This window comes from Macrobrachium rosenbergii, chromosome 27, assembly GCF_040412425.1.
Source record: "Macrobrachium rosenbergii isolate ZJJX-2024 chromosome 27, ASM4041242v1, whole genome shotgun sequence".
NCBI classification, from domain to species: Eukaryota; Metazoa; Arthropoda; class Malacostraca; order Decapoda; family Palaemonidae; genus Macrobrachium; species Macrobrachium rosenbergii.
Window position 1 is genome coordinate 10,354,920 of NC_089767.1, and position 20,230 is coordinate 10,375,149.

Sequence of the window (20,230 nt, forward strand, 5' to 3'; positions counted from 1 at the left end):
ACGATCGAATGCAATTGTTATTTGATAAATAGACTGAATTTCTATATTCTACATTTAACAGTGGTTATTTTCCAGGCATTCTCTGTCTCACTCTCTCTCTCACAAAGCGTCAGTGACTCTGGTAGTTATGACGTCAGATGATATCAACCTTTCTCTCTCATATATTGAGCTTACATCCTTGTGTCCTTGACTTTTAACCTGGATAACCTCCAGTACAAAAGACTGATTTTGCGGCCTTTTGATATTTCTAATAGAAAATCAGTTTGTGTAAACCATAATAATAATAATAATAATAATAATAATAATAATAATAATAATAATAACTATATATGAATATATATGTGTAGAATCTACTGGTCGGCAACGTGACCTCGTTCTGATTATGGGACCCGGGTTCGTTTCCCGCTACCGGACGTCATAATTTCTTCATATTTCTTGCACTTGGATCTTAAGGCTTTGTAGTGACAAGCGTATCCAAAAAAGCGCGAAGAATTCGAGGAGTTAAGATGTCATTGTGGCTATTACAAAATATATATATATATATATATATATATATATATATATATATATATATATATATATATATATATATATATATACTGTGATTTTTAAGCATATATATACATATATATACATATATTTGTATAATTATTATTGTTACTACTGTGGTATAACCAAGATCACTGCCTACTAGAAATAACAAAAGACTACAAAATCAAAGCAGAGAGTATGAAATATGACTAAAAAGCTTAAAAACAGTGTATCTCGACAAATATATAGTTTTGATTTCCCCTTCATTGAACAGTGTTCTGATATCATACATTTTTTCTCACTGTATGTAAAGGGAACAACAGAACTATCTTTGGGTTAGTTATTGATGAATCGACTTTTATTCGCGAATAACGGTGAGGCATCCTGGCATCTGCCCAGTTGACTAACATGGGACACAAACTACACTTTACCAAAGAAGATTTCCGTAATAATATGTGCAAATTAGTATTTTCGCAAACAGACCGCTTTTCCTTGTACCAATGCATAAAGAACATTTACTCACAGATACAAAGTATCAGTGATGTGTAAAAAATACGCAATTAAAAATATAAGTAAAAATGTAATGAAATACACACAGAAAACTGATTAGCAATAGCACATTCATCAGGATATTTTTTTTAAATAGAGATATTCAATTATCTCGAACCTCAATCCCAATTTAAATCAACGAAATCTCTCGCCAGTTAAACCGTCGATGCAAATCTCGCTCTAATTGAAAAAAAAGCATGCCATTATCATTTAAATTATTTATGAGAGAGAGAGAGAGAGAGAGAGAGAGAGAGAGAGAGAGAGAATGGTTTTCATGGCATATTTGCCAGGTAAGGAGAGAGATAAAAATAATGTAATTTTCTTTATTTAACTTTCCACAAGAGAGAGAGAGAGAGAGAGGGAAATCTTTATGATCAGTTTTTCCATGAATGAGAGGAAGAGAAAATTTCAAGGCCTGTCCTTCTAATGGAGAGAGAGAGAGAGAGAGAGAGAGAGAGAGAGAGAGAGAGAGCCTTGTATGGTCTACCTTTCTACCAGATAAAGAAAGTTACTAGCAGTTATATGTGTTGAGGTACCTAAAAAACTTACTAGCCTTGCTGAGGAGACACCTAGATATAGAAAATCACATTTGTGTCACTCAAAAACTAATCTTGAACTGACAGTGGTGCTACTGATAATCACAACCTGTAGTAGTTCAGAAATATGGCTTTCTTTTATGTGGAGAAGTTCCCAGGTTAGATATTGAACCTTCTTACCTTCAAAGTCCATTTATTAGATCAAACCAGGTTATTACCATTCGAGGTCATTAGATGCCAGAATTCTATGTGTTATTTATATTTTTGGAGTACAAGTTGAGATGTTCCAGCTCTCTTTGATATCAAATGTCCGATTGTAAGTGTTTGGTTGCTCATGTACTGCATCTAATCTTCCCATGTCCTTCCACTGAGATGGAAGGCAGAAGGTGACAGTGTTCTTTAAAGTTAGAATGGTAAATTGATATTTAATGAAAATAAAAGCATTATTCTAGGTTTCCTTTTCAACTTCTTAGCGGTATTTAAGACACAAGTAATGACTGCTGGTGTTCTTGATGACAACTTGTCTATCTCCTCACCAAATAGCTCAAAGCTGAATAGCATCTGTCACTTTACATATCATTCACCCGTTTTTTCCAGGTCTTGAAACTGGTTTATCATCCCTAATACCCATTTGATATCAGTACACTTGCTTATTTCGCTACAGACTGGATCATTTATGTGGGTAATGAAGAGGAAAGGACCCACCTCCAAGCCCTGAGGTACACCACTTGTGACTTTTCTCCAACCAGAGGATGTCTCACTGATGGAAATTCTTTGTTTTCTGTTACATAGCCAGACTTTCAAGTTCTGTCCATTCTGCTAATGCATCTTTTACAACTAGACAAGATACAGATGCTTTCAAGTTATCTGAGCTAAGATGCACTTAGAATATTCGCTTAAGAGCCTTCAAGTTTACAGCACCAAGGCTTCAAATAAGTCTTCCAAAAGATAGAATAGTATAGAAACGCCGTATGATTCTTTGAATTTCTCTACATAAACGCGTATGTGTCAAATAAAAAGGCGGGTCCTGTCGGGAATATTACAAAGTGGAACCAGATAAATAAATCTAAACGTAAGATGAGGTACGGTAAGCAACCTGTAGAATACCTTCTGGCAATGCAGGTGGTGTGCCGTATGTCTTTCATCATATGTACCGTACTTTAAATGTCGGTTGGTCAAGTATGATCTTCCATAACGAAATCCATGAAGGTAGCCTAAATTTAGCTTGTTTGTTTCCCTATGCTGTCTGCTAAAATGGATTCTAGTATCTTCAATAGAACTAAAGTCTGGCTAAAGGCCTATACTTTCCTGGCTGGCTATACGACCTTTTTGAATTCTGGCGCAACATTTTGCAGTTTCAAATCCTTCACTGATTGGCTTTCGTCCAAGAATGCTTTGCAGATATCGCGGACGTGAGGAGTATTTTTCCTTGTACTTCCTCAATCATTCGCGGTTAATATCCATTTGGACGTTGGGACTTAACTTCTTATATTCATTTTACTTTCTCTCCTGTTATTTCTATTTTCCAAAATGGCACATTTCTCAGGTATATTATTGGGACAGCTGAATCTCAGAGGTGTCCTTTTCGGTGTACACACTAGTAAAGTATTCGTTTTAATAAATATGAAATACCTGCATCACTACTATTTTCATCTTTATCTTTAAAAGGTCCCGTGGCACTCTTGATAGGCTTTTTTACTTCATACATTTGCAAAATATGCCTGCGGATTTTCTTTGGCTGTAGTTGCAATCCTTTCGTGTTCTCACTTGCCTATCTAATCAACAGGTCAACCTTCGTTAGTCTCCCTTTGTTTTTGGGCTTGTGTTTGTCTCTTGTGACAGTTGTAGCTGAACATTTAGCTGCTTTCTGTCTGCCACTGATTCCTGTGGTAACATTTCTCCTAAACATCTTGGCTATTTTACTAAACTTTGCATTATTTTTATTTGCTAGAGAGAGAGAGAGAGAGAGAGAGAGAGAGAGAGAGAGAGAGAGAGAGAGAGAGAGAGAGAAAACTGGGTGGTGGTGGTTGCGAAGAGACTTCAGAGTATAACCATATCCAGAATAGAATATTTTCCAGTCGTTTACATTTCACCGGAGCCATCGGTAGATTACTTTCGGCAAAAGAAATAGAAAGTGAAAGAAAAAGGGTTAAATTTCATGACAACCAAATCCTGGCCAGTGATTGTTCCGTGGGTATTGTCAGCTTAGTCTATTTCTCTATGAATAACTTAAAAGTTATCCACTTTAAACAAGAACAGCTATACCTCAGGCACATGCACAGAGAGAGAGAGAGAGAGAGAGAGTTTATGTTTGAATGTTAGTAATTTCACAATTTATCTTCAGTTTACTTTAATCATACACGATATGTAAAGCTCATTTTGCACTGACACATTCTGAAGCGTGTCGCATATAATGATACAATTATGATGAACTGACAGAACAAATCCATATTATCATCCTAACCCAGTTCAAACATAGAGGCGGGACGTAATATAAAAAATGATAACTTCAAACCATATGATTCACATAAGAGAAAGGCTGCTGTTGAAGAGTGAACAGAGCCATAACTAATTTTCATTTTAAAAAGCGAAACGTGGAGATAATTACAGTTCCTCTTTCTGCCTCCTTCACTAAAATCTCATTTGTTTTAATATGTGACTCATTCATCCATTTAGCCTGCATGGAACATTTTCAGCGACTGTGCACATTTCATGACGGTGCGGAAAGGTAGCGTCTGACAAAAATCTGTTTTACACGCAGATGTACATTATATATATATATATATATATATATATATATATATATATATATATACATATACTGTATATACAGTGTATATATATTATATATATAATGTATATACTTATACATGTCCATATATATATTATATATGTGTATATGTGTGTGTTTGTTAATGCCCCAAAACAGTTATATTCCAATTTTGCCTTCGCTAATAAAGTTATCATAGTCATATTCTATGGAGTTGAATGTAGTTTAATTCTACCTTGTGAGGACGTTACAAAAAGACTTTAAAATAAGCTGGTCTTAGAAATGAGAAGATACAATGGCTGTGACAGGGAGTGTGAGGCTACATGAGAGAGAGAGAGAGAGAGAGAGAGAGAGAGAGAGAGAGAGAGAGAGAGAGAGAGAGAGAGAGAGAACACTGGGGTAAACCAAGGTAATGACCAGATGCTTTGATAACTCGTCATGATCATAAGACTTAAATGGTGCCAAATCTGCGTGTGACGACATGATTCGACCAGTAAACCTTCAGGTGAAAATTTAAATACTTGGACAAAATTAACAAAAAAAGCTTATAATTATTCTAACGTCTCGGAATATTTACATTATTAACACTAGGGACAAGATAATGAAATAATAACACCCATAAACCGTCATAGTATTTAAAAGTCTTAGGTTTAATACAAATAATGAGTAATGTTTTTTTCAACAACTTGAACCATTAATTACCGTAAAAGGTAATCCATATGTGGCAAGCAAGTCACAGTATCAGTAAATCTATTGGAAAAGTCTAATGTACTGGCAAAGTCAACATCTAGTAAAATATAAGGACCTTTAAAACAGACCAAAACATTTTATTATGCAATAATGAAAGAAACCTGTAGTTTTCATATATGCCAAAGGATCCTAAAGCACAAGAGTTTATTGCAAAAACGGAATGAACTATAGAAATGAGGTTTCAGTTTTGATTTTCATAACATGCGTTATGAACACCAAAACGAATAAACCTCAAATGGAAAAGGAAAGAAAAAGGCTCCTGTTAGCCTGCAAAAGTAACTGAGTGCCCTTGCTTCCTTTGTAAGAAGTGAATTGGTAACGGTGAAGTGAAGGTTGACATTACAGAAAAGATTTGTTACAGAAAGCAAGAGGGGGAGATTTTGCGTAGGTCTGAAAGTTCAGAGGCAGAGGAAAGATTAAGAATATGGGCTGGATGGTTGAAATGATATGGCGCATGAATTAGGCATTGAGTAACTTGCTCTGTTACCTAAGTAGCAGAAAATGTTAGGCTATCATTACCTATTGCATCTGCAGGACAAGAGCAGATCCAATCAGCACTGTGTAAGTTATCAATGGAATTTATTTTTACTCTCACTCTGAGCTAAATGCACATTTTCCAGTAAAAAGTTGAAACTGGTTCCAGTTTAATAAAAAAAATTCTTACTATATTTTCTGGATGGAACATTATTTTAGCTTGCAAGTGTGTGTGTGTGTGTGTGTGTGTATATATATATATATATATATATATATATATATGTATATATATATATATATATATTTAATGTATATATATGTTTGTGTGTAATGGAATATAAAATCTAGGCCAAAGGCCAAGCGCTGGGAACTAGTAGGTCATTCAGCACTGAAAGGGATATTGAGAAAAGGTTGTAATGATGAAACAGGAGGAAAGCCTCGCAGTTACACTAGGAGGCAATTGTTAGGAGAGGGTGAAAAAGAAGAGGGAAGAAAGAGAATATGAAGGGTACAGCACAAGGTATGGAATGGGTAACAGCTAGGGACCGAGGGGACGCGTGACGCTACAAAGAAACCTAAGTAATGCCCACAGTGCATTGCGCGAGGTGCAATGATGGCGCTACCCCACTACGGAGTTATATTTATGTGTGTGTATATATATATATATATATATATATATATATATATATATAATTATTCACACGTGAATAAGCCTAACAAGGGCTGGTGTTCGCGAGCACGATGTTAACCATTCCGAAAGATTTCCAGGTGATCACGCCTAATGATGGAAAATTTCGGAATTCAGTAATAGAATAAAATTCTGTTATACGGTGATCCGACTGACACGACAAATGGAGATTAGTTTAAATCTCCAGAATTAATAAACCTTAATGTTAAAATTGTCGTTCATGAAAGAACATATGGTATTTTATGTCTTAAACATCGGTTTTTATAGCACTTCATGCTACACACATTTTCAAATACGTTACATAAAGTATACAACATAAAAGAACCTCATACCCTTCCTTACAGCTCAGCTTCATATGATAAGCCATAGGCTGAATGCAATGGGTCTGTTGAGAACGTGCTTGCCAAGTTGACGGCTATTTACCCGTTCTCATAGAATATACAACTAATAACTGCAATTTAAAAGAGTGAAGTATGTACCTTTCCTTTACGCCTTACCGACAGTCTATTATTAAATGTAAAATGCTCTTTGTGAGAACATGAAATGGTGAAGGACTATATGGTTCCTGCAATCTCATAAGTTGATAAAATACATGTACTGTAGGCTGCAAATTGCATACCGGCAAAATCGTTTTAAGAAGTTGAAGACGTTGATGGCATTACTTTTTTTTTTTCTTATGTAGTGAAAAGCGTCAGCTTCCGTAAGGAACGTCCACTAGTGTTAAGTTCTGACCAATTTCTTTTGGGAAAGAAATGCTGCCATAAGCTATCGGTCTAAACACGGTAGCACCCAAGCTGTAGCCATTTATCTAGACCAATAATGAATAACAACTTTGATCCAATGGGTCACGCAGTTGAAGAATTGGGCGAAAATGAAAACAGCTTTCATGATAAAAAGCCATTTTCATTTTCACCCACTGTTTCAACCACGTGGCCCACTGGATCAAAGTTCCTATTCATTATCGGTTTAGATAAATGACTCTATTGTGGCTGCTAGCAAGCTTAGACCGATAACCTTTGGCAGCATTTCTTTCCCAAATGAAATTGGTCAGAACTTAACACTAGCGGATATTCCCAGCGAAAGCTGATGATTTTCACAATATTAAAAATTAATGCCATCACTACCATTCAAGAAATAAAGGCCCCAATACCTTTTAGTACCATGATTTCTTTAGACTGAGTTGAGCTAATTATTCAATATACGAATTCGTTTAACTAACGGCGTATATACGACTTTCATTAAACCATTTACCCAAACTTACTTTACAATAAACTACACACGATAACTACAGTCTACATCGTCGTATTTGGCTCTTCAAATTGTTCTTTGGTCTATGACGAGACCGGACTTATTCCCCAATATAAGGTGTAACCTATAGGAAAAAAATAAGCCACTTACTTAATAACCACAGAGAGAAAAACATGTAAGAAGGTACGTTCATCCGGGCGCAGGCTGCCCGGATGATGGTTGCGCTCAGTGACCCACACGGCTCACTTCGGTGCTAAACGTTAATACGGTTTACTGGCGCCTCTTAGAATTCACATTGTTTTTGTTAATTTTATAGTTATTATTTCTTCACAAACTTACATATAAAATACAAACTGAACATAGGAAAATGAAAACCAAAAGAAAGGGTATTTAAGAAAATAAAACGAACTTTACTTTTATTTCATTTAACACTCCCTTATTACTGCCCTAATGCTTTTAAATGTTTATCAAAAATTACTGAAATTTTTTTTTCAATTTTTACTACCTTTACTTTGCAATGTTTGTCATCCTTTTGAGCTTAATATTTTCAATCTAAAAAAAATTCTACATAAAAAAATAACTGATTTGTATAGCCTCCGGAACACCAATATTTTTGTCCTTGAAAATATCCAGACGAGTGGATACTGCCATGACTTCCGCCTTCAAGTTTTGATTAACTCTTCCATATATTGCAGATCTTTTTGAAATAATACAGAAGGTCTGTATAAGATTTTCCTCTGCATATGAGATCTAATCTTCACTTGTTCCATCTATATCAGCTATGAATCCTCCCAAATAACCTAAAGACGGGTAGTTTGCAGTTTACGTTGATGCCACGTAACGCCGTTTGTCCCGTCCGCCAAGGTATCCGCCAAGGTAAGTAGTTCCACACGAAACGCCATGTTCTCTATCTTTCGGGGGGGGGGTTGCCCCCCGGATAGGTAAGGGCACGCCGCACTAGGTTAGGTTAGGTTGGTTAGTTATGGTTTCGTCATTTTAGTACCGATTTCGTATGTTGGTATTCCTCCGCGACCAGAAAACTGGCAGACGACACCCGCGTCAACGTAAACTGCAGGCGCTCCCCTAAAGACTTATTTTCTATCGCAGTCTCAGGCTCTCCTTATTAATTTCCTGAATATTTTCTATATATAGACGTTTCATAGATATATATATATATATATATATATATATATATATATATATATATATATATATATATATATATAAATATATATATATATATATATATATATATGTGTGTGTGTGTGTGTGTGTGTGTGTGTGTGTGTGTGTGTGTGTACTTTATCATTTTGACATTCCTTACGCTAAAAATTGCAAAAGGCCTGTTCTTATGAATGAAAAAAAAAATGGAGTATATTTCCTCTCTCTCTCATAATCTTCCCCTTTCTTTACCAATCAAATAACCGGCTATTTCATACACATGCAAAGAATTCTAATAAAATTTTGCCCTCTCGGCTCTCACTCGCTTTCGTGTTGATTAGCATTTTCTCTTGTAGTTATTCTCAACAAGCATAGGTCTAAGCCTAATTCCAATTTTCTCAATCTTAACCACTGAACATGGTTTATTTGCATTAGGAATCGAATGGAAGATATTACATACTGTATATGCTCTTTAATTTCTACAATTATCCTTACAAACCTAAGGTTCATTCAGTTATGCAAAAAGCTCAGTCTCTCTCTCTCTCTCTTTCTCTCCCTCGCTCTCAAATATCTGTCCCCTTCCTTTGCCCGACAAATAATGGGCCCATTTCATGTACATGAAATAAATTTCAATAAAATGTTCGTGTCTCCCACTCTCGTGTTGACTATATCCCCTAAGCAGTTACTCTTAACTACACATAGGTCTAGGCCTAATTTTAATCTTATCACTCTTAACCAGTCAAATATAGTTTATTTGCATTAGGAATCAAGCGGAAGATATATTTATGCACACTGATTGATGGAAGTATTCATATAAGCCTATAGTCAATATATTTACCACAATTTTAAACGTAACAAGTAGACTAAACCAAACTAGAGTCAAGAAGTTAAATACCTGAATCATCAGTTGCACTATCATGCAGAGGTAAACGCTGGTTCAGTATGGATATCATCCTTCAGTTTTCTTGCATTTTCAGTGCAGTAGTTAAGCAATTCATGTCTGAGCTTTCTTGCATAATCGCTTTATTGAAAATGAACCGAACACACTCTTGCGTTTTGGTTTTATATGGTCACTTCTGCAGATTTGTTCACCCACTTCCTACACATTTCGGGCTCTTTAGGGAAACGGTAAGCGGTAACCTTTTCACTTCTAACATTGTCCCTTTCTGTGGTAATGCATCCATAAACAGCATATCACATAAAACAAATTCCAAAAACCTCAAGCACATATCACCACTGGCATGCGCCCAACGACCTGCTGATCTTGGATTTAAAATAATTGCTTTGATATAACGGGCAGAAATGTCTAGCTATAGTATAACCGTTCGTCACAAATCGTCATTACGTAAAACCAGCACAACTCGAATTACCAATACAAAACGTTGTTAACGATACTGTTGCTAGGTTCAGTATCAGCCAATCAGATTCGTCGTCTAAACGAGACACGGAGGTAAACCAAGACCAGGGTAAACTCTGGGGAAGACGTTGTGAGCTTAGCATTCAATGTTATCGTTTCCGCGTGTTTTGGATTTGGTTTTGTGAAATTTGAGTGATACAAGTTAAAATAAAGCCTTTAAGAGCACCGCCTGGCAATAATGAAGAAGATACCGAGGAACAGATACAGTAGGCTTACTTACCAAACGGTCTTTGAGGTGGTGGAGTAGCGATTTGACTGCCATGTTGTCAAGGTAGGCACCAGATGAGTGACAATAAGTAGAACGTTTTCCATCTAACCCCGTTTTTCAGTCTTCCTGGGTCGTTATATTGTGATCCGAGATTCAAATTACTTTAATGTAAGCTATTGACAACGCCAGAAAACTGTATTAATGAATCTTGCAGAGAACTATTAGACGTAACTGAAAGGGAATGCCGTTATGTTGTTGGTTGGTTTGTCTGCCTAACCTAGCCTAAATTAAAATCGGGTGTATTAGCGGACGTCTTTTAGTTGATCTAATTTTGAGGTTTTGTATATTGTTAATTTGAGTGCTAAGGGACTGTCAAGTTACAGATTTTTCCGGATTAAGGTCATTTTAATCTAATACGCCAATTTCCCCTGTCAAGGAAGTGACGATCACAAAATATTATACGTTTGCACTCGATTTTATGTTTGCACGTGTGTAGAGGGCCCCTTGGCAGAGTTATTGAGTGCATGACTCATGTTTGCTAGGGTTGTGGTTCATGCCTGGGCTACCACCGATCTACCCAGCTATAAGGGCGTACAAGCGTCTGTTAGGCTAAGAAAGAGCAGTGAGGTGATCAGCCGATACCTAAAAGGCCGCCGCAAACGTTCAGTTATGTCTGCTCAGTTATGCCTGCACAGGCAGACTGTGCACTGTGCAGGCATAACTGCGCAGGTTAGTGGTGGCCTTAACACGTGATGAGGCTGCATCTTTCTGGTGCCTTACATCCAGCTGGGGAAAAGGCATTATTATATAACTATTTTTTATATTTTTGCAAGTATATTCAGTATATGTATATTTACATACATATATACACATCCATGTATATATATATATATATTGTGTAAATATGTGTATATGGATATATATACATATTTGTATATGTAAGTGTAATTGTTGTTTTTGCATAACATACCTACATTATATATATATATAATTATATATATATATATATATATATATATATATATATATATATGTGTGTGTGTGTGTGTATGATATATGTATTTATTATAACCATGTTCTCCCAGTTTCTCGATTTATTCTCACATTCTGGATACGTTTGTCACTACAAAGCCCAAGGTGCAAATGAAAAACTAAATGAAGAAATTCTTGCCTCTGTAGTGGGATTCGAACCTGCACCTGGATTATCAGAACGATGTGATATTCCCCAGACAATTGGACAGATGCATGTATGTATGAGCAGGATTAGACTTACACCAGTCTTCATGGTCCGATGGTTAACGTCACCTCGTCCTGAAGGCCCCGGTGTGGGTTCGAATCCTGCTAAGGACATCTTAAGGTCTTCATTTGCTTCATTATTATCTTAGGCTTTGTAGTGACACATGCAACCAGGAAGGGTAAAGAAATCGAAACATTAAGGGGATATTGTGGATATTAAAATTTCATTCGTGTATATTATATATATATTGTATATAGATAGATAGATAGATAAAAGTTCACACATATATATGTGTGAGCAGTAGAGTCTATACATACTGTACATACGTACGATCCTACCTTGGCTTGTTATCTACGCGCTACCTTCTCTGGGGTTCTAGTACTAAACATGGCGGAAGCTCCTTGGGTCGCCGTGTTTAGTATTAGCCCCTCTGGGATCAAAGTATTATATAAACCCATTTTTTTTTCTGTATTGTGCGGTCGACAAATTATATTAATAAACGATATCTTCGTGCGGCCGTTTACTTTACATTTACCATAAGGTGTTTAGTACTAGCACCTCGGAGTAGGTGACGCTAGATAACAAGCCAAAATAGCACCGTATGTATGTTTGTATTTATAGACTCTACTGGTCACACACAGACACACACACACACACACACACACACACACACACACACACACACATATATATATATATATATATATATATATATATATATATATATATATATAATGAACTTTTATCTTATTTACGCGTGGCACTTTTTATAATTAAACATTGAACCACAAATATTGTGATATCCAATTCACTATGCTTTGGGAATAACCTACAAGCAAGGGTAATTATAATTGATAAAAGCTGCTACACCAGGTGGCCATAGACGCTGTTCATTGTTGTTTCTAAACCAAGCCATGGTTTAAGTTTGTATCTGAATTGTTTCAAAATTCCACAACTTTTTATGACGAAAGCGAAAGAAACTCCTACATTCAGAAAATTTATATTTTCTGAAACTTGGAATTTGTATGTTTAGGATCGATCTTTAGTGGCCAGTCACAAACGAGCTGTGTACATATGGGAAAGAAATTCTTACAAATTTGTTCACTTAAGTCATATGGGCGTAGGTAGCATAAGGGTCAAAACTGTCGTAACGAGGACATTAGTCGAGCACATTGTAATGCTGGACACCATAACGCTGTGCCGGGTTGCAGAAGTGGTTGTGTCCACGGCGGTTTTCTAGAGGCATTTGGCTAGAGTCGAAGAGAGTGAAAACCACCGTTATCAGTGATTAATAAATGAATACCTCTCCGTAGCTATCACGTATATGTATGTATGTATGTATGTATATATACATATGTAACGTATATTTTGAAAGCATTTTTCGCTTCTAAGAGCTAATACTATAAGAGTCAGCCATCTGGTGGACTGCAAAAGGCAGCCACCCCACACGCGACTTACCCACATCATATCGAAGTTTGTGTTGTTACGACGGAAGATTTGAGCGGGAAATGAGAAACCTGGATTATTAAGTAGTTCTGAGTGGCGAGTGTTGTCCAGATAATGGGCCACATAACACAGGCAAAGAACGATAACCCTACGCATTGTTTAGTGGAATATGTTTTATTTTCTCGGAAATTAGCTGAAACAAATGTGTAGTTTTTAATTATATGAACGTGTAGTGTTTCTAAATAGAATGCACGATCATTATCCTCAGATTAATTATAACGTTTGCTTTCTTACACTACTTAAAATGAAAACAGAAATTTTAAGAGCCAGTCATTTTTCTTAACGAGAAGAAAATGGGTCAGGCTTAATTACTTATTTTTCACGATTGCCCCATACAAAAATGGGAATAAAAGCACGTTAAAAGAAGAAGAAGAAGAAGAGGTGACGTTGTGCTAAATCTGCCGGAAACATACACTTCACTGTGACGTAGTGAACAGCCATTTTATCAGCTGATTGCCAGTATAAAGTGAAATGTGTGGTGGTAAACATTATCACTGCAATTAAAAAAAAAAAAATGAAAGGCATGGTGTCACTACGGCTCTAACCTGATGGGTCACAAGCCTACCCTAACAGTATTGAGTAACAACGATTTAAGCTAAGTATCCTAACCTTCCTTTTACGTTTTTAAATAATATATATATATATATATATATATATATATATATATATATATATATATATATATATATATATATGTATATATATATAAAACATGTTTCCAAACATATTTCCAGAAGCTAGTAATTTTATTTGCTTTTTATGCATGGAATTTTCTTTTGTCAAAAAAAGAATCACGCATCTGTAACTTCGAGGCAATCACGTGATGATAAAGAGTTAGCAAAGCAAGAAACGTGGTTCACTGCAGAGAATGCCTGACCATGTTTGCTCGTGTATTGGAAACTGATAAAAATTCGACTTCATTTTAATGAATTACTAGATCCTAGATATTTGCGAACCCTTTAGAAACAATACGTTAAGTTCTGAATCCAAGTCATGTTTTATAGGCAATGGTCGTAGTTGACCAAGAACACACTTGCCATTATTTTGGCTGAAGATTATTAAAGGGAATTAATTATAATAAAAAATAAATATTAGTGAACATAATACCTCAAACACTGAAATACATTTCTGTCTTATGTGAACAAAAAGTTTAGTATCCTTTGAAGAAATATTGAATTAAAATTAAAATATCCAAGTAATTATGTTCAATGCTATTCCTTACCCAAAGCAACCGTTTGTTATAAACTGAAACACGGCGTGCACGTAAAAGAATTCATTATCATTTGCTTTCTAGAAAATTTTGGTAAATTTACATCCATGAAATAATGCAAATTAAAAAAAAAAAAAAAAACACGTTTACCTCCTTTTTGTGCCTTAGCACTGTTGATCCACAGTTCCTATTTCATCCCGTAGTTTTGTTACTTTGGAAAATTATGTAATAATTTTTTGACTGGAAAATTACATAATAATTTTTTGACCCAACTGCATTTGCCGAAGTGTTATGGCTTTTGGTCATTTCTCTTATTCTCCGCAGGGGGTTAGTACCGTCAATGCACCTCATGCGGTACACTGTAGGCATTACTTAAGGTTCTTTGCAGCGTGCCTTCGGCCCTCAGCAGCAACCCCTTTCGTTCCTTTTACTCCGCCTCCGTTCATATTTCTTTCTTCCATCTTACTTTCCACCCTCTCCTAACAATTGATTCCTAGTGCAACTGCGAGGTTTTCTTCCTGTTACACCTTTCAAACCCTTTTCGTCAATTTCCTGTTTCAGTGCTGAATGACCTCATAGGTCCCAGTGCTTGGCCTTCTGCCTAAATTATATATATATATATATATATATTATATATATATATATATATATATATATTACTGTCAAAATCCCCAGTTTTAAATTATCTTTATGTTGAGCGTGCTAGACATCAGACCCACTTCCTTGGTGCCAATGCAGGATCTTAATGTGCGCTCCTCTAACTAGTGGGTCTAGATATTTCATTCATCACCATGAAAACTGAAAATCAAGATATGCTTAAGCTAATGGTAATACATTTATTGATTATAACCAATATTTTAGCGAAAAGTGCACTTGTAAAAATGAAGTCTTTGGAGTCAGTATGGCAGTTTGGAAGTTGTACCCTTAGTAGTACATAAATAGAATATATACTCTTGCCTAGCCTTGAATATTTGATATTGAACGTGAAAAGTAGTATAATGACTATGTAGACATCGATAGCCGACTAGTTCATATATAATCAGTAAACGCCATGAGAAAGACAAGAGATAGCAGTAAAATGTTTTGATGCTATTCATAGGATTCATTTTGACATAACCTAACCAGACCAAGGGCCCAGCTTTTTAATTAACTGGTAGGGCTTAGTACCCCGAGCCTTTATGTACACTAAGCAAACTGTAGGCTGCAGTTAGTATTTGAACTGAGAATAATGTATCATGAAACAAAATTGGTATTTTATAAACTTAGGCCATACCCTTCTTTAGGTAGCAAGTTTAGTGCATTACTGTAGTCTAATTTGGCATAATTGACATGTCCTCATGCTGAAAAAGATATTTTTGGCCGTCGTGCTAGCCTAGTTATTTATAACTGCTGTGCTTGGTTTTCCTTTGATTATTCTAATAGAACATGAGTGGTAAATGTGCAAACAATAACGGGAACCAGATCTCTCTGGAATAACCCAAACCTTTGCTGCTTATTCTGTTTTGATAGTAGTCTCTACCCAGCCCATCTTGGAATGACATTTCATTATTAAGTTAGACAAGGATGGATGGTTTCTTAAGAACCCATGCCAAAGCCCCTCTCTGCAATTGTAGAGCTAGCCTACTCTTGAAGGCTATTAATGCAGAATCTTTGCTGAAAACGCCATTCAGCAGAGATGTAAAAGTAAAATAGTTCCATTTATTTAGTCAGTTGTTAATATTCTGGCGCGTTATGTTTTGACTGTTAAAATTTTCACGTCATTATTATGTATTCTCAGGATTTATGAACATCAGAAAAAACATCCGCAGCAAAATGTTTTCATGTTATTCACAGGATGCACCGTAACTTGACCTAACCTAACCAAGGGCCCAGCTTTTAACTTAACTGGTAGGGCTTAGTACCCCGAGTCTTTATGTAGCCTAAAAATTATGCCAGTAGTATTTACAAGGATACATCCTAACCTAACCTTCACTAGCCTAATCCGGGGAGCGGCTCTGGCACCTTCCTTGTTTCTGCTTAACGCTTACCTTGAGCTTTTAAGGAAGGATTTGTGCCACTGGTCAATTCGAATAACTGAGTAAGGTTCTTTTCACGTACACTAAGCAAGCAGTAGGCTGCAGTTAGTATTTGAACTGAGAATAATGCATCACGAAGCAAAATTGGTATTTTATAAACTTGGGCCATACACATCTTTAGGTAGGAAGTTAAGTGCATTAGTGTAGGCAAATTTAGCATAATTGACATATCCTCATGCTGAAAAAGATATTTTGGCCGTCTTGCCTAGCCTAGTTGTTTATAACTGCTGTACTTGGTCTTCCTTTGATTATTCTAAAATAGAATATGAGAGGTAAATGTGTACAAACAATGATGGGAACCAGATCTTTCTGGAATAGCCCAAACCTTAGCTCATCCTGTTTTCATATTACTCTATACCTAGCCCATCTTGGAATGACATTTCATTATTAAGTTAGACAAGGATGGATGGTTTCTTGAGAACCCATGCTAAAGCCCATCCCTACAAAAGTAGGTAGCCTACTCTTGAAGGCTGTTAACGCAGAATCTTTACCGAAAATTCCAGTCAGCAGAGATGTAAAAGTAAAATAGTTCTATCTATTTAGTCTGTTATTAACATTTGGGTGCGTTAGGTGTTGATCATTATGTATTCTGTGAAAATTTTCGCGTCATCATTATGTGTTCTCAGGATTTATAATCAAATCTATTCTGTACATCTAGTTTTTTGTCATGTCTGTCTGTTAATTTTTCATCAGTGGTGTTGCCCGACACACCATTGCCTGAAATGAAAAATAAATGGAGAACGAGAATGCAATCTTAAATATTTCCACAGATTCGTTATTATGCAGCATTTCATAAAAGTCACGGGATTTCAACTAGTTTTTGGCATAATACCATTAGCTATAGTGTGTGTGCCGTTAGTAAGAATGTTACCTACTTATTTGTTTAAATTCATACATTGCCATTACGCTTTGTATTTTCACAGGATCCCGTCATCAGACCAAATTTTTTGCATTTTAGTTCCAGTTCAGTTGAAAGATTTATTCAAATAAGATTTTTTTTATTTCATTGGATTGTTTTAAAACATTTGTTTCTGCCAGGTTTTTTCAATTGTTAACGAATATACGTTCCTGTATGCTTGACTTTATTTCTTTTTCTGTAAAAAAAATTAATAATAAAACTCATCCTTTGAAAATCCGTGAGGTACATTTTTCCTACCACAGAGAAATTATGGATAAAGCTTTTGGAGATGGTTATGGATTTAATGGCTATAACTGTTCTTGAGTTTTAAACTTTTTGATACCCAGAGGAAAGAAGTCTAAAAAAATTAGAGAAAATTGAATATAGATTTGCATATACTGTATATATATATATATATATATATATATATATATATATATATATATGTGTTTATATCTATGAATATGTATATATAAATAACTGTGTTTAAATCTGACCGGTTTCAGTTTATGATATATATAAATAATATATATATATATAAATATATATATATATATATATATATATATATATATATATATATATATATATATATATATATATATATATATATATATATATAAAACGTTTGTGTAGACTATGAAAATGTTTTCTTTGACATACACAGTTTAAAAAAGGAGAAGTATTGTAATATTTTTATTGGCTTCAGTTTTCTAAACAGTCTTTCGGGTTTCATATTGAAGTTGATCGGAAGGTTTAGAGCAAGACGTAACCTAATTTATTACCCGCTATGAAGTTTAGGATATACGCTCATTTTTCTTGTGTAGCATTTGCAGTTCTACCAAGCAGAACTGAGGAGTGGGGGTTTATTTATCCAGAACCCCGTTACGGTTTTGGCTGTCGGTGCACCTCACGCGGTGCACTGTTCAGCATTACTTGAGGTCATTTGCAGCGTCCATTCGGCCTCAAGCTGCAGCCCCTTTTCATTCCTTTCACTGTACCTACGTTCATATTCTGTGTGCCACTTTGGCTTGTTATCTACGTGTCACCTCCCAGGTGCTAGTACTAAACATGGCGGAAGCTCAATGGGACGCGGTGTTTAGTACTAGCCCCTCGGCGATCAAAGATATCGTTTATTAATATAATTTGTCGACCACACAATATGAAAATGGGTGTATATAATACTTTGATTCCCGAAGGGCGAGTACTATACACGGTGTCTTCCGCCATGTTTAGTACTAGCACCTCGGAGGTGACGCGTGGTTAACAAACCAAAGTAGCGCCAATTTTCTCTTTCTTCCATCTTACTTTCCACCCTCTCCTAACATTTGCTTCATAGTGCAACTGCGAGATTTTCCACCTGTTCCGTATATAAAACCTCTTCACGCTCAATTTCCTTTACAACGCTGATTGATCTCATAGGTCTCAGCTTTTGGTCCTTGGCCTAAGTTTTATATGCCATTCGTATTTATTTACAATACAAAAGGTACGGTGTCGTAAGTTAATTCATCGTGAATTTTCGTGGCCAGTTGCAGAACAAGTATGATATACATCAGACACAGCCAAACAAGCGCTATAGTCAACATTTTTATTCCACTGGGACGTTTCGGCTTTAACACACTAAGTCATTGTTGACCTAAAATAGAGGCAAAACACCAGAACATAAAACTTTATACTAGTAAAATACAAAACCAAAGAACGGTCACACTCGAGAATAATTTTTTATAAACTACGTTACTATAAAAAAACACTACTCAGAAAAGAAAACATAGTGACTTAAAACTAATACAATTCAGTGAATTACAATAGCCAATAAAACTAAGAAAAAATGAAGACAAAAAACACCCAATAAAACACAGAACTAAGAAACAGTAAAAAAGACAAACAAACACGAAAAGAAAAATTGCACAATAGATAAATTAACCCAATGACTGAAAAGCGAGATCGGATCAGTAGATTATAGACAACGGAAAGGAAGACTGATCTTGGTTGAGTTGTGGCTTAAGTTTGTGAATATATATAGATTCTAAAATCCTTAAATCAGACAGCACGAGACACTGCCAGCATGCAGGGATCAGTGACAGGACAGGTAGAGAGAGACTTAGCAGTCAAGCAGCAGTCTTATTCCATCCGTGAACATTGCAGCAGATGCAACCAGGCAAGACTTAGTATAAGGGATTTTAAAATTGTCGATTCTTGTTCAGTATTGTCTGATTTAAGGATTTTAGATGCTATATATATTCACAGACTTAAGCCACAACTCACCCAAGATCAGTCTTCCTTTCCGTTGTTTATAATCTACTGATTTTCTATCCCCTCTCGCTTTCCAGTCATTGGGCTAATTTATCTATTGTGTAATTTTTCTTTTCGTGTTTGTTTGTCTTTTTTACTGTTTCTTAGTTCTGTGTTTTATTTGACTTTTTTTCGTTTTGTCTTTAGTGTGTTTTTCTTAGTTTTATTGACTATTGTAATTCACTGAATTGTATTAGTTTTAAGTCACTATGTTTTCTTTTCTGAGTAGTGTTTTTTTTATGGTAACGCAGTATATAAAAAATTATTCTCGAGTGCGACCGTTCTTTGATTTTGTATTTTACTAGTATAAAGTTTTATGTTTTGGTGCTTTGCCTCTATTTTAGGTCGCAAATGGCTTAGTGTGTTAAAGCCGAAACGTCCCAGTGGAATAAAAATGTTGACTATAGCGCCTGTTTGGCTGTTCCTGATGAGGATCAGATTCCATAGGAATCAATCTCTAGCAGAAGTATGATATATAGATGCTGGAGAGTGCTGCTGTTTAATAATTTAACAATGTTGATTGAATGTCATTATTTGCCGGCATTATAAAACCTCTTTCTTGTTTAGAATATCTGTGCTTTTCTCTAGGTAAAATGGACTGAAGGGACAGCAAACTTGTTTTCTTTGAATCAGTCCATTATGTGAGAGGGGCCTGCCATCCTCATTTTAGCAAAAAAATT

The 20,230-nt window shown here is 35.6% G+C and overlaps 1 long non-coding RNA gene across 1 annotated transcript in view; it reads left to right on the plus strand.

Moving 5' to 3' along the window:
* Positions 1–10,211: 10,211 nt before the first annotated feature.
* The window catches only part of LOC136853395 (uncharacterized), a 305,968-nt gene continuing 295,949 nt past the window's right edge, over positions 10,212–20,230 (plus strand). The window contains exon 1 of the long non-coding RNA XR_010857446.1: positions 10,212–10,395. This is a non-coding gene — a long non-coding RNA (uncharacterized lncRNA). The remainder of the gene's footprint in view (positions 10,396–20,230) is intronic.